The 13,781-nt window shown below is 39.8% G+C and overlaps 1 pseudogene; it reads left to right on the top strand.

The window, feature by feature from the left end:
* Positions 1-12,554: 12,554 nt before the first annotated feature.
* Positions 12,555-13,566, top strand: LOC133750906 (3-keto-steroid reductase/17-beta-hydroxysteroid dehydrogenase 7-like; annotated as a pseudogene).
* The last annotated feature ends 215 nt before the right edge of the window (positions 13,567-13,781 follow it).

The following is a 13,781-nucleotide window of genomic DNA, read 5'->3' on the forward strand; positions in this document are numbered from 1 at the left end:
AAAGATCAAATTGAATTTTGTCCCAGCTGTCATGGGCTTATTGGAGATTTGGTGGCTTGTGTGAATGAAAGTTATGTAAGGACTTAGGGATTTTTAAATCACAGGCAAGGGCATGCATTTGGCCTAGCAATCGGGGTGCTCCGTGGGAGGTAACAGGTGATGGCTCCAGTAAATGAGTCCCTACCACTCACACAGGAAACCTGAATTGAGTTCTGGCTCACAGCTTCAGCCTCCAAGCTCTTGTGGGCATTTGGTTAGCGAATCTATGGGTGGGTGCTCTGTCTGTCTGTCTGTCTACCAAATAAATAAATTAGTAAATAAATAAATAAATATATTCAGAGGCAGTGTAACATAGGGAGAACATGGAAATTAACACTTAATATGTGTCTTCTATTAAATCCATACATTCTAACTTTTCACTCTGATGAATTATCTTATGTCATAAATGCATATGTATAAGCACATTTTAAGCAATTATTTACAATGTTTGCTTGCTAGGAAAGTGTCAACACGTCTCATAATTATAAACCGCATACATGTATTTAAGAACAAATAGTCTTTTATTGAAGGACAATAAAAATGAAATGGTTATAATAATTAAAATTATATATATGAATTTGCTTACTTTAGCATTAATTGTTAGTGAAGGAGAGAGATCCTTTTACTAAACAAAGGATTTTCTTCTTTTTAAATTTTATTTATTTACTTCAGAGACAGAAAGAGAGCAAATTGAGAGGAGATCCCATTCACTATTTCACTAAGCATAAACCCACATGGCTGAGGGTGAAGCTGAGAGCCACGTCTCCAACACGGCTGACGTGAGTCATCATTGCTATCTTCCAGGTTCTGCATTAGTAGAAATTTGGAGACAGGAACTGAAGGTGGGAAACAATTCTCGGCACCTGATGTGTGAGGCAAGTATCTTAACCACTAGGCCAAATGACTCCTGTGTCTCTATTTCATAAACTAAAGAGACTTAACTGTACAGCACTGGGAGAGTAGTATGAGAGTAAATGGAGACAGTGCAGCCTTCCAAGAGATATGCACCTGCCAAATTTTATGCCCAGGAGAACATTTGTCCTCCTTAATACTCCACCTCATTTTAAGTAAATGTACTATTAAAGCAAAGACAAGATGTATATATGTATGCATATAATATATGTATTACATGTATGTAATATATATATATATGCCTTCTAGAAATGTTAAAAATATTTGTTAAAATATTTTGAATGCAGAAAAACAATCATCTGACATTCGATATAATATTTGGAGAGCTATCATATTTCTGTTGAGGCTGTTCTTTACTTTATGTCTTTTGAATCTGTCCACCTCTCTCACCCTATCTAGCTATCTAAATTCTGGGAGATAATTACCAAGAATATCCAAAAACCTGTTCCTGCTAAACAGGGAGTGAAGCAAGCATCATGTATTGCACATTGTTTAGCAATAGGGGGTGACAAAATGTTCTCAGAATGATGTTGGCATAAGTCATCCTTTGAAAATTAGCTAACATGTTGATGGACAATTTTCTTTATAGGCAAAGCATGATGGGACTACAGCTTTTACAGGTTTTTGAAATCATATGTGTTTCTCAGGCTAAATCTTCAGAATACTTTGCTCCTATTTCATCTACAAACTTGAGTTTGCAAACTTAATACAGCTAAATATAAATGCAAATGTGGATGGAACTTTTACCCTTTAACATAAAATGTTTTTTATTTGATTTCTCTTGATTGCTGCCAAGAGAAGTTGATACATACATTGCAGCTTATGGTTTCTGGATTTTGTTGCAAATGTTGGAGCAAGGGATTGATTGATTGCTATAAACATGTACCAATGGCAACAGCTGCTAAAAAAATCAGAAAATGGAATGAAATGATTTAAAATAAACAGTAGTTACAGTTATAACATACATACTGCCTAGATATTTTTAATTTTCCTTGCCCTTGCTAAAAATGAAACACTTATGCAGATAGCAGGAAAATAACTGCATTCCAAATTAAAATGTTCATGCCTCAGAAGTATGAGCTTCTCTTAGACCTTTTGTAAAATTTTATTTCAGTGACTTTCTCTATTGCATTAGGTTTAATTTTCCCCCCAAAATTATCATTTATTTAAATTTTTAAAATGTAGCTAGTTTATAGCAAATGGTTTTTATTTCTTTTCTCTGTGCCCTTTAATTTCCTTTACTACTATTAATATCCACCACTTCGTTTCATTAGTCAATAATATCATGTCATGAGTCATGTAACAACTGACATATGAAATGGCATTTTCCTTTGGAAATTGTCAAACTTTTAAAGATGAATCTTTGATCTCTCTGTAATATGTAAGACTTGTTCTCAGGGACAATTAAGTTTAAATTATCTTGTATGTCACAGTTACTTGCTTTATCTAACTTTGGAATTGGAACCACAATAATTTTCACATGTATATTTTGAAAGAGTGTTTTCTGGTCCCGTAATAGGAGCTTGTGAAAAACAGAATAGATCTCAGAGACCACGTGGGCCAAACCTCTGTTATCCGATGCTCATTGTGTACACTGGAGGAACGGAGGCTCGTAACTTCTCTGAACTTGTGAAAGGGAAGAGCCAGGCTGGGACTCCAATCCCAAGCTTCGGTGACCAGTGGTCTTCTTACCTTGTTGGAATAAACCTGTCTCCTCAGAGTAGGATATCAACCAGGAGATATGATTTCTTTTCCTTAAGCTTTACTCACACATGCAAAGTTGTGGTCTTGAGCACTCAGAAAAGACAGAAGCAGGTCTTGGGTTTCTTAAGTCTTAATTAACCCATTCATTTCTCATCTTTTCCCTGGGAGAAAAGATGGATTATCACTTCTGCTGACAAGGAAATTGAGTTACAAAAAAAAAAAAAAAAAGTAAAAAGTACAAAATGACACCTACTTTCTGACTGAGCAAGGGTTTTGTTTTAAAAAGTCTTCATTAAATCTATTATTTGTGTCTCAGAATTTATCTCTATACAAAGTTAGGTTATACACAAATGTTGAGTTAGTAGGAAAAAACCCAGTAAATGCCACTTAAATCCAGCGTCCTGCTCTGAATGAAGATCACTATGGATTATATGCATGTCATTTTTAATGATATTTCTTCTTTTTAAAAAAAGATTTATTTATTTGAGAAGTGAAATGGCAGAGAGAGAGAGATCCTCCATCTGCTGCTGGTTCACTGCCCAAATGGCCATAAGAGCTGGGCGTGGGTCATGCCAAAGCCAGGAGCATGGAACGCCATCTGTGTCTCCCATATGGGTGGCAGAGACCCAGGTATCGGGCCATCTTCCGATGCCTTCCCAGGTGCATTAGTAGGGAGCTGGAACCAAAGAAGAGCAGCTGGGCCTCAAACCGGCAGTCATATGAGATGCCAGCATCACAGGCCTAACCTGCTACAAGCCCAAAATACCAGCCCCTTTAATGACATTTTTGTTGGGAAAATGGATTGTTTCCTTGTGAGGTACTGGATGTATAAATATTGTTCATTGGGCTTTATGGGAGGAAATATACTTTTTCCTCAACTGTCAAGCATTCTTAATTGGGACACACTCATATAACGAAAGACAGATTATTAAGAGAAAAACATGTTTATTAATGTGTGCAGTGCACATCTCAGAGAAATATCATGTGAATTATTGCAAAATGGTGGCTCAGGGCTCTGCTGTATAGCATCTTCAAAAGAGAACAGTAAATCTGTAGGAAAATGACAGGATGCAGAGCAGTTTGGGGGTTGCAAGTATGTGAGACTGTGGGAAGCTTTGCTTGCAGATTCCCCTGGTGCTATCTCTGATCTGATAAAAGTCTAGAGCTGATTCCAGTGAGGGAGAATCTGTGCCCTATCTTTAGGTAGAAGCAGAGAGGATGGGAGGATAGAAAGCATTTTTCCCTTCATTTACTGCTTTCTAATTGCCTGGAACTCAAAAATAAGTTTTGAATGTTAAAGAGTCATATTTTGATGTGATATTCTGGTGTTATTCAAAGCTAAAATAAGATACATAGTAGCCATCAATTTAATATTTGGGTCATGTTAGAGTAGGTTTGTTTTTCTTTTTCCCTTTTTTAAGATCTATTTCACTTATTTGAAAGAGTTATAGAGAAAGGTAGAGACACAGAGAGAGGTCTTCCACCTGCTGGTTCACTCCCCAGATAGCCACAATAGCTTGAGCTGAGTCAATCTGAAGCAAGGAGCCTCCTCTGGATCTCCCATATGGGTGCAAGGGCCCAAGGACCTGGGCCATCTCCTGTTGCTCTCCCAGGTGCATTAGCAGAGAGCTGGATCAGACGTGGAATAGCCAGGACTCAAACCGGCATCCATATGAGATGCTGTGCTGCAAGCTGGGACTTTAACCTCCTGTGCCATAGTGCCTGCCCTGGTTTGATTTTCATTCTTATCCCATTTCTTCTTACATTTTGCCATACACTTTCTTCATGTATCTGGACATGGTCATGCCTCCATCACAGTGAAAGCCAAGGCTTTTATTAGTTTGTGATCTCAGATTCCATACATTCTATTTCATATAATTCCCATAAAAATGTGTTACACACGTAGTTTCCTTCTCATGTACACCTTGAGTGACAGCAAGTGATGGCTCAAGTACTTGGGTTCTGGCCACCCATGTAGGAAAATAAGGTGAAGTTCTGGGCTCATGACTTGGTCTGCCCTAGCCCTGGCTATTGTAGGCATTTGGAGAATGAATCAGCAAATGGAAACTTTCTCTCTCAAATAAGTAAAAACAAATAAATAGAAATTTTTAAAAAGTTACATTTTGCACTTATATATAATGCATAAAAATATAAATTTACATTTTAGGTTTCGATGAGAATTGAACATTTTGCTTATGATTTTACATTTCTGGTGATTGGAAGAATTTTCCAAAGATTGACTTTTGAAGCAATATGTCTCAAATATTCTTTCCTCCACGGTTGTCACTGACTTCAGGTACATAGCATTGGGAAATAACATTTATAGAGCAATATGTCGGTGTGCTGAGAATCAAGACAAGAGGTCATGAGGGTGTTCCTGCAAGCCATTGTTACACTGAGACAGCCAGCAGCAACTTAATCATGAGTGGAAATGACTATGAAACCACATAAAGGTATCCCACTAAACTCACATTAAATATATACCTCACTGAGTTTCTTTTTTTGCTAGATTTTCAAAATGGCTGTAGCTACTCCAAACCATCTCAATATGTCAAGTGACAGGAGAATTCAGAATGGAAAAAAAATAACTGTGTTAGTGGATTGTGGCCTAGATATTTTGATTTTGCAATATTTCCTACAAAATCTGATCATGTATAGAGACAAATTCTGAGACACAAATAATAAATTTAATGAAGACTTTTTAAAACAAAACCCTTGCTCAGTCAGAAAGTAGGTGTCGTTTTGTACTTTTTACCTTTTTTTTTAACTCAATTTCCTTGTGATATAGATTATAGCAATTTACAAAAATATAATATATTTATAATACAATAGAAAATTGATATTCTCTTTCTGCTCTATATGTGTGTGCACTTTCCATCCACATGTCTGCTGTTAGACCTTAACTAAATAAATTTGTTATGCTTTTCTTTTGTTAACCTGCCTTTTATTATGAGTGTTGTCACTGATGACCCTAGAATGAGTGAAGAAAGACATCACACCTTTCCACCCCTGCAATACTTTCTTATATCAGAGTCACTAATGCATTTCCACTTCACTAAGTTCGGAATAGTAGAATCCTCAGAAGTTACCCACATAGGTCAATTGATTCCTGCTGGATAGTTTTCAAAAATATCTGCTGTTACTGACTTCTTAACTTAGGTAAAATGTTCTGAAGCTTTATTATGCATCAAGACCAGGATGGTTTGTTCAGCTAAAGATAGCCTGGTACCACTTTGAGAATTTCTGATTCTCTAGTCTGGGGATGGGGTTCAAGGATTTGCATTTCTATGAGCTTTCCTGGTGAAGCTGATGAGACTGTTCTGGGACTACACATTGGAAACAAATATCTTAGACTAGCTTTTTTACAACTTGTGAATTTCAGTCTTTTTTTTTTTTTCCTGTTTTTCATGACCATTTCATCTGTGTTTTGTTACTCACCATGTGACAGGCAAGAGGTATGTTAAATTTGACTCCTTTATGGGGCCAGTACTATGGTGTAGTGGTTTAAACTGCCACTTGCAGGACCAGCATCCCAGGTGGACACTGGTCCAGTCCCAGCTGCTCCACTTCCGATCCAAATCCTTGCTAATATGCTGGGAAAGTAGCAGAGGATAGCCCAAGTGTTTGGGCCCCTGCACCCATGTGGGAGACCGAGAAGAAGCTCCTGGTTCCTGGCATAGGCTAGACCCATCCCTGTCCATTATGGCAATTTGGGGTGTGAAGCAGCAGATGGAATACCTCTCTTTATCTCTTCCTCTCTCTCTCTAAAAGAGTTATAGAGAGATAAACAAAATAAATCCTTTTTAAAAATAATGACTCCTTTGAGAACGGAGTTAGTTGAAAATTGTGTCCCTTATGGAGATAATTTAAATAACATTTAAAAATAACATGGAATCTACTTTCTAAAAAGATTAATTCATTTATTTAAAAGGCATAGAGACACACAAGGAAAAAGAGGGAGATAGAGATATTCTAACCACTGGTTCACTCCCTAAATGGCTACAACAAATAGGGCTGGGCCAGGCTGAAACCAGGGTCCAGAAAATCACCCAGGTCTCCCACATGGGTAGCAAGATCTGAGTACTTAGTCACTATATGCGACCTTGCATGCACATTAGCAGGAAGTTGGATCAGAAACAGAGTAGCTAGGCCTTGAACCAGTAACTCACATTTAGAATGTGCACATCCTAAGCAATGGCTTAACCTTTGGTGCCACAAAGGCAGCCACAACAGGCAATCTGTTGACCTTGCTGTGTAATGGTATTCAGTACTCTTTTCTGTGTGAGACAGATTAGGCTTTTACCCTTGAACCCTTTGACGTACACTATTGTATGAGGTATAGTGCAAACTTAAGTTCTATGGGTGAGAGTAAGGGAAGGCAAGGGAAAATTCAGAGCTTGTACTCCGAGAGAGGAAAGGGAAACACTTACCATGTAATAACTAGTCATAGGTGACCGTTCATTTATAAAGCAATTACTTAAGCTTGTTAAGAGTAATTTGGAGACTTAAGGTATATTCCCAGGTATATTTGGTACTAGCAATTTCCTGACCTTATTAGCTATGCCTTTAATTTATTTGCTTTGGTTTCAGCAGAGGCTTGTTCTAACTGAACATCGTGACTAATAAAATATTCCTCAAATTCTTTCTGTTAGCTTTGCAATTGTATTCCCATCAAATGAAGGGAATAGAATCTTAACTTTGCATGTTAATGCTGAGTTTAGTCTACTCCATGAACCTCTGCTAGGTTGTACATTTTGGCAAACATTTTTTTTTTTATAAACGCTGTTGCTCTACTACAAACACACATAACAAATGCAACTATATTAATAAAATAATTTCATTATTCATTTGTACAGGAAAATTAATTGCATGCCACCACCTGTGTCAGGTGCTCCAGTAGGCAAAGGCAACAGAACATCAACAAGATTGATGTGTGTTCTCCCTACCTTGATCTCAGAGTCTTGCCCAGAAGACAGATAGGTCAAGAAGCATGACTAGTGAAACAGAGTATGGTAAACTGAAGCAGTGAGCTTGCCCAGCTGGTGCTGATTGGTGTATGGGATCTGGCAGCGATAGGATTCAGTGATACGTTGACATATTGAGAAATGTGGCATTACATATATAGAAAGCAAAGGAGAACATCTCTACTCACAGGAGATTAAGCAGTTGCTGTTCTTCACACAACAGTTCTGCTCTGAACTATCAAACTTGGGTAGTCAATGAATATTCATGAGTAAGCATTTTGTTTGGAATCCAGATTCAGAAAGGCAAGCAATAGAGACCTAAATTCCTCTGGAATTGTTAGCATTCCATTAAGGAAGAAAGGGAAACAAGTTCTCAGTTTAAACACCAGAAACTAAGTAATCAGCAATCAACAACAATATAAATGGACATTTAGGAAGACTTAATGATGCTCCAAAGGAGAGCATTGTCCAAGAATAAGTAGGTGTGAGAACTGTTGTTTCCACTTATCCATTAAAAAAAAAAAGCAGAAAGACTCCATTTTGTTTACAGTCTTAAATTCGCAGCAGTGATCAACTCTTGTAAACCAGAATAATAGCATCTTTGTCAGTAATGCCTGCAAAAATAACAGGGGAATAGCAGGAGGCCTGCCTAGAACACCCTAGGGGGCTGAAATGCAAAGCTTCCTGCACTTGTGAGATAATGGGATGAAATTCCCCTTGGCCACCTGTTGTGCAAAACAAAGTCCCAGAAGGGATAAAATCTCCCAACAACCTGACCATCCCTTACCATCCCTGATAGTCCTCCTCTTTACCTTGTTTTTTTTTTTTGTTTGTTTTGTTTTAGTTATCAATTTTCTCTCACAAATAAAATGCAAATGCATAAACAATCCCCCAATAATTGTTGTGCTTCTATTTTTTTTTAACTTTTATTTAATGAATATAAATTTCCAGTGTACAGCTTATGGATTACAATGGCTTCCCCCTCCCATAACTTCCCTCCCACCCACAACCCTCCCCTCTCCCACTCCCTCTCCCCTTCCATTTGCATCAAGATTCATTTTCAATTCTCTTTATATACAGAAGATCAATTTAGTATAAAGATTTCAACAGTTTGCACCCACATAGAAACACAAAGTGAAACATACTGTTGGAGTACTAGTTATAGCATTAAATCAAAATGTACATCACATTAAGGACAGAGATCCCACATGAGGAGCAAGTGCACATGGCTCCTGTTGTTGACCCAACAAATTGACACTCTAGTTTATGGCGCCAGTAACCACCCTAGGCTGTCGTCATGAGTTGCCAAGGCTATGGAAGCCTTCCAAGTTCCCTGACTCTGATCATATTTAGACAAGGTCATAAAAGACAGAGTGAGGATAGTAACCAATGATCCTAAGAGTGGCATTTACCAGGTTTGAACAATTATACAGCATTAAGTGGGGAAGAGGGCCATCAGTACACACAGGTTGGGAGTAGAGCCATTGGTGGTAGAGTAGAGGTTATGATTACAAAGGAATGAGGCCCAAGTACGCTAGACAGGGCCTAGAACAAAGGACAGAGTCATTATTAGAGGAGCTAAGAAAGGTGCTGTCTAAGCTACAATTAAGTTTTCTGATTTAGAGGCAAATAGAACCTGACAGAAGGGGCTTGATAATAATCTGGTGGGCTTTAGGCCTTGTAAGTTAAGAGGCCCAGACTTATCTATCTCTTCACATGGGGTACATCCTAAGGGAGGTGTGAACCTCCTAGGGGAAGGCACTCTGTTGACTTTCATTACTTGGCTGGCCTAGGAGGAGAGCTGGCCAGGTAAAGGCAGGTGGCATCTCTAACAAGAAATTTACAGTTCTGCCTGGAATGCTGCTGACCCTACTTGGCCGTCCCCTCAGCTGCAGTGGTCACTTTGGAAGTTGGGCTGAGTGAAGGGCTTTTCAGCTTAGAGCCAATAAGATCTGTGGCTCTGACCTGGGCATCCTTTGACTCCAGAGCAGGTCCATTTCCAGTGATCCAACTCTTGGCAGAGCTGCCAGGGCTCTTCACAAGCTGACTTCTGCTGAAGCCCAGGCTTACCACATTGAAAGCCACTGCAGTGGACTGGCCTGTTGTGCTTCTATTTTTTAAATGAACACCTGCAATTGCATGGAATCATACTAAAACTTTAAGTCTTCTTGTTTTAATGTAGCATCTTCTACTCTGGTATCCCTTGTCTGAAAGAGGGACACCGGTAACAAGAATGAACCTTTCCTCTAACATTACCACACTTGATCAAAATCAGATTCTGTTAGGAGGGCTGAAGGTACATTGCATGTTAAGAAGTTCCTGTGTGAGAACTGAAGAGCTCTGACTAATGGAACTGAAGTAGGCAGGCATACAGGTTAAAATTGATTAGGCTTGTGAGCTAGAAGACCACACTTTTGCCACGCCCCTGTGCTCCTCTGTGTGCCCCTATCTGGCCACACCCGGGTGCCCACCAGCCAATCAGGTTAAATAAACACTCCCCTTTGGAAATGGGTTAAAAGCCTGGAATATGGTATGTCTGGCCCTTCTCTTCTCTGGCCTCTTGCCAGGAGGGGGCTTGCTGTGTCCCCGCGCCTCCAGGGTGCGTGGCCTTCAGCCACCCGACCTAGGCTTTCTAGCCTTGATGCTCCTCCACGTGGTTGGTTCCAAGTGCTCGATATGAACCCAGATTTACTTCTCTCTCTCTTAAATAAGGCTGTCACTCTCCTATACATCTTTCTTACTGAATATAAGCCTAAAGTGTACTATGCTGCCTCATTTATCTGTGGCGGGATTTAGAATTCTTCTCTAAATATTAGGCAAGAACCCTCTTGGGCTTATTAATATTGGGGATTTATTAATAAGCATATGGTGATATCATATGGCACCCCAAATTCCGTTAGCATATGTGGCACCCCAGATGGCGCTTCTGGGGAATTCTAAGGGGCCACATTTTCGTATAGAATTTAGGGGGTCATTCCTGATAGCAGAACAAGGACATAAGCCCAGCCATTCTAGCTCCTTACCAGAAAATAGATAAAATTGGAATTTACCCCTTACCTCTGCATCCTTTGAAATCTGGAATTTACCTCTTATCCCTGCATCCTTTCTTTTTTTCTTTTTTTCTTTTTTTTTTAAGATTTTATTGATTTATTTGAGAGGTAGAGTTACGGACAGTGAGAGGGAGAGACAGAGAGAGAGAGGTCTTCCTTCCGTTGGTTCACTCCCCAGATGGCCACAACTGCCAGAGCTGCACCAATCCGAAGCCAGGAGCCAGGTGCTTCTTCCCAGTCTCCCACGTGGGCGCAGGGGCCCACGCACTTGGGCCATCCTCCACTGCTTTCCCAAGCCATAGCAGAAAGCTGGATTGGAAGAGGAGCAGCTGGGACTAGAATGGGCGCCCATATGGGATGCTGGCACCGCAGGTGGAGGATTAATCTACTGCGCTATGGCACCAGCCCCATCCTTGCATCCTTTCAAGAGACCAATTCAGTCTCTTGTTGTTCCCTACCTCATCCCCTGCATTCTTCTCCAAGTTTGGAAATGGCACCAAACTTGAAAAACCTGTGTGGAGAAACTCACTTCCATTTGTCACCTCACCTCCTTTCCTGGCCCTGAGCTCACCCTACGATATGAAAAGGCCCAGCCCATGTTCGGTCTGTGTGTACTCTGGCAGTTGATCACCCACCTCTGTGAATTTATTTTTCCCGAATAAATTCATTTTGGCTGTGAGTTTGTATCCTGTCTCCTCTGTTCTGTCAACCTTTTCCTTGCACTGATCATGAGCAGAGTTCTTCTGAGTTAATCAGAAATTAATTTAAATCTGGGTAGGGATGGTGGGGGATTGGGTAGTCAGCTGTATATCTACCTTTTTGTCTTTGGTATATTTTCAGAGCTCTAAAAGTGCTTAATTTTATTATTCATAAAATTATTCTGAAGGCGCTAGACTTTCAGAGACAAATACAAATAATTGTATGGCTCTTAATGTATCATTCTAAAACATCACTAGAATGTCATAAAATATCTTATCTGTATGCATATATCTTTAAATATTAAAATGAAATATCTCTTTTTTTTTCCATACTTAGAACATAATTGTGTGTTGAACACTCTGGGAAAAAAAAATGAACCTTCAGTTTCCTAAAGGTTATTTCATTTTATTTTGCCTAACTATCCCACTTACCTGTCTTTATACCACCTGAAAATCAAATGTATAATAATTTCCTACAAATGTTCTGGGCAAGGTTTGGTTGCATATGTATTTCATAGCTTATACTTATAAAAGTTCCTTTATACTGAGCTGAAGAAATTGAACCAGGGGATTGATAAGTACTTTCCAAGTTATAGTAAATTAATGCTTTGGCTCTCTGCCCCTGCGGAGCTACATTTAGATTTTGATTGGTGAGTAGTCAGGAGTAAAGGGAGTTTTGTCAAGCTTAGTTTAATTTGTACTGGTTGATTTAAGCAGTAGGCAATTAGAGATATTGACATCAGAGTTCCAGGATATCAATGGAAAAGCAAAGGTGGCATATCAAGGTCATGGTGTGAATGAGCTCCACCAGTAGACAGAGGGATAAGTAGAGTAAATCTGTATGCAGTGTGTGTAGTTTGTATTTAGTAGAACATTTTTCATTCCATTATATCAAAACAATTTCAATAACCATTGGAAGAAAGCTACTTCTCTGCTAAAGACAGTGGGATGTTGAATCATCAGGTTCATAACTAACTCAAAGTTACACTATGTTGATGTGAAATTCCAGGACATGGAAACCAATCTATACTATATAGCATATAACATGTGACATAGGGGTGGAGCCTGACCTAGGCCTGGTTGGTAGGGATGCTCACAGAGGCAGTTGAAGAAGGCATAGGGTAGCAGCACTTCTGAAAGCTTTTGCTGAGTCCTGCTTTGCTGCTCAGCGTTTTGGGTGTGTGGAGATGAGGAAGGTGGTTGTGGTCATAGGGGCAAGCAGTGGCATTGGTCTAGCCCTTTGCAAGTGGCTGCTGATGGTAGACGATGAGCTTTACCTCTGTTTGGTGTGCAGGAACATAGGCAAAGCTGAAACTGTCTGCATTGCTTTGCTGGCCTCTCACCACACACCCACGTCACCATTTTGCCTGTCAGAAGCCTACAGTCAGTGTTCCAGGCTGCTAAGGAACTTAAGCAAAGTTTTCAGAGATTAGGCTATGTACATCTTAATGCTGGGCTCATGCTTAATCCACAGCTAAATGTCAAAGCACTTGTCTCAGATCTTTTTTCAAGAAAAGTGATTCATCTGTTCTCCACAGCGGAAGGACTGCTGACTTAGGGTGACGTGATCACTGCTGGTAGGCTGCAGGAGGTGTTGGAAACCAGTATCTTTGGCCACATTATCATGATTCTGGAACTGGAACATCTCCTCTGTCGCAGTGAAAATACATGCCGGCTCATCTGGACGTCATCTCACAAAGCAAGGACACCTAATTCCAGCCTGGAGGACTTGGCACACAGCAAAGGCCAGGGACCCTATGGCTCTTCCAGTATGAGACTGACCTTCTCAGCATGGCTTTGAACAGGCACTACAACCACCAGGATCTGTGTCCCAACATGGTGTGCCCAGGTACAGTGTTGACCAATATGACATATGGAATTCTGTCTCCCTTCATATGGACACTGCTGCTACCAATCATATGGTTGCTTCACTTTTTTGCAAATGTTTTCACTTTGGTGCTGTACAATGGAACAGAAGAACTGGTTTGGCTTTCCCATCAAAAGCTTGAATCTCTCAGTCCTCTGTCAAAATACCTGAATGCTGCTACAGGCTTTGGAAGCAATTATACAGTGACCCAAATGATGGACCTAGATGAAGATAATGCTGAAAAACATTACCAAAGTTGATTGGAATCGGAAAAGCATGTTAAAGTCTCCGTTCCAATGGCAGATCCCCAGAGTGACAGTGGCAAAGCCTGAAGCATCGTTTGCCTTCTGTGGACTACAGGGTGTGTGGATTTCCACTGAGCTAGATGATATGCATTTGTAGTAACTCTGAGCTAAGCCTCTTTTCCTTCTTCTCAGAATTATTTGTAAGACTATGAAGGTGTGTGTGTGTGTATACACTTGAAATAAAAGGTGGGTACAATAAAGTAACCATTAGATCAACTCCATGGGATATAGTAAGGACTTGA

The sequence above is a fragment of the Lepus europaeus genome, chromosome 2 (assembly GCF_033115175.1).
Source record: "Lepus europaeus isolate LE1 chromosome 2, mLepTim1.pri, whole genome shotgun sequence".
Classification (NCBI taxonomy): Eukaryota; Metazoa; Chordata; class Mammalia; order Lagomorpha; family Leporidae; genus Lepus; species Lepus europaeus.